General features: G+C 39.6%; 1 pseudogene; it reads right to left on the reverse strand.

The window, feature by feature from the left end:
• On the reverse strand, positions 1–771 carry LOC115858494 (large ribosomal subunit protein uL6-like; annotated as a pseudogene).
• Positions 772–2,193: the final 1,422 nt, after the last annotated feature.

Here is a 2,193-nt window from a genome sequence, read left to right on the forward strand (position 1 = left end):
CTACTGAACTGTTCCTTTTTCAGAAACATAGATACCATCCAAAAATTTTCTGATGTCCTTGTTTTTAACTGTTGTGGCTTGCTAAATCAAAGCAGCTGAATTTTTTTTTAAACATCTTTATTGGAGGATAATTGCTTTACGATGTTGTTTTAGTTTCTGCCGTATAAAGTGAATCAGCTATATGTATACATATATCCCCATATCCCCTCCCACTTGCGTCTCCCTCCCACCCTCCCTACCCCACCCCTCTAGGTGGTCACAAAACACTGAGCTGATCTCCCCGTGCGATGCAGCAAGCAGCTGAATTTGACACAAGTTCAATATCATTTCCTTCAAGAATCAACTCATCTTTCTGGGCTTGAGATACTGAACAAGCAACGCCTGGCCTCATCTGAGCCCTGCGGATGTATTTTTCACCCCCAAAATTTCAGATTTCCACAAGAGAACCATTCTCCTGAATAACAACGTTGATGGGGAAGTGAGCATACACAGACCTCATCTGTAACGGAAGCCCATTGTAACACCCTTGATCATGTTCTATACATGACTACAGATAGTGTAAACAGTTGCCAGTTCCTTTCTATTTCCCTACCATTTGTCAACTTGGAGCCTCTTCTTTTTCTTTCCAAGGAGACTGAGTTCTACACTGATGTGATTGAAGCCCCATTGCAGGGTGCCTCTGGGGCCCTTCACAATAACCGTGTGTCCCTTTGGAGTAACATGGACATTTTTTGGAATGTCGACATTCTGATTGTTGAGAATGGTCTTCATTCTTGCAGCAGATGTGGCGAAGAGCTCCTTTTTTAAAATTGAATATTGCCTTTAGGTGGGTCAGGCACTTCTAAGTTCTCACAGTAATCCCTACACCCTGTCGTTTTCTACACAGTTACCTGACTGACCCTGGGAGGAAATCAGCTTTCTGCAAGCCTGCTCTACCTACACTCACTCATCTTTTCCTTATGTACTCCAGGCCTATCACTGCCAGGCACCCTGGCTTCCACTGGCTTTTCCCCTGAGAACATCTTTTTTTATGATAAAATATACATAGTATAAAATTTACCATTTAATCTGTTTTTAAGTGTACAATTCATTGGTATTAAGTACATCCACAATGTGGTGCAACCATCACCATTATCCATTTCCAGAAAATTTCCATTATCTGAAACAGAAACTCTGTCCCAGTTAAACAATAACTCCCCATTCCACCCTCCTCTCAGCCTCCAGTAACCACTGTTTGACTTTCTGTCTCTATGAATTTGCCTATTCTAAGTATACCTCATACAAGTGGAATTATACAGTGTTCATCCTTCTGTGTCTGGCTTCTTTCACTTAGCATAATCTTTTCAAGGTTGTGGCATGCGTCAGGATTTCATTCATTTTAATGGCTGAATAATATTCTATTGTATGGATATACCACATATTGTTTATCCATTCATCTATTGATGGACATTTAGGTTGTTCTGCTGAGAATATCTTGAAGCTCACGGTGCTGGCTCATCCAAGTTCTTCAATCTCAGACAAACTTCCCTTCTTGAAACTCCTTTGTACTCTTTGTCTGCCTCAAAGTCATATACTGAGTGATGAAAATATTGGGGAAGGAGGTCGGGAAGGAGCAGAGGAAGAGGTCCCAGACCATGTAAATGTGATGGTGATAGATATTTAATTTCTTTTTGCAAACAAATGTATGATTTTAAAAAATACTCTTAGTTAACAATTATAATGCTGTAGGTTTCACATTTTTTTTTTTTTTTTTTTGGTAGCTGATTTCTTGTGTTTTTCAATGCGTTTTGACTGCTACAGATAGCTTTTGTTGTTGTTGTTTGGAAAGTTGGTGGTAGGAGATACCCAGAGCCCCTCAAAGCTGTACTTATGCTGGCTTGTGACACCTATTATTTTGTTTGGGATTTAACTTCTGAATTTGGGAGGGTTGCATATCTCATGTCTTTGGCACAGTATATTAAGTTTCTCCAGGGAAGAGACCATTCTATGGTTTGGTGTATCCAGATAAAAAAGCTTATATTTCTTAAAGAACTTGATGCATACTTGGCACTCCTTAAATCGTTTCCTTTTACTTTCTGTTTCTTTTAGCAACATCAACACAATATCATGCAGCTAGTAGGCATGTTGTAGTTGACTATTTACTCCATAGCTTGATTCATCTATGGAGTCTAGCTTTCCAGAGTGCCTGCTTTT

This window comes from Globicephala melas, chromosome 10 (assembly GCF_963455315.2).
Source record: "Globicephala melas chromosome 10, mGloMel1.2, whole genome shotgun sequence".
NCBI classification, from domain to species: Eukaryota; Metazoa; Chordata; class Mammalia; order Artiodactyla; family Delphinidae; genus Globicephala; species Globicephala melas.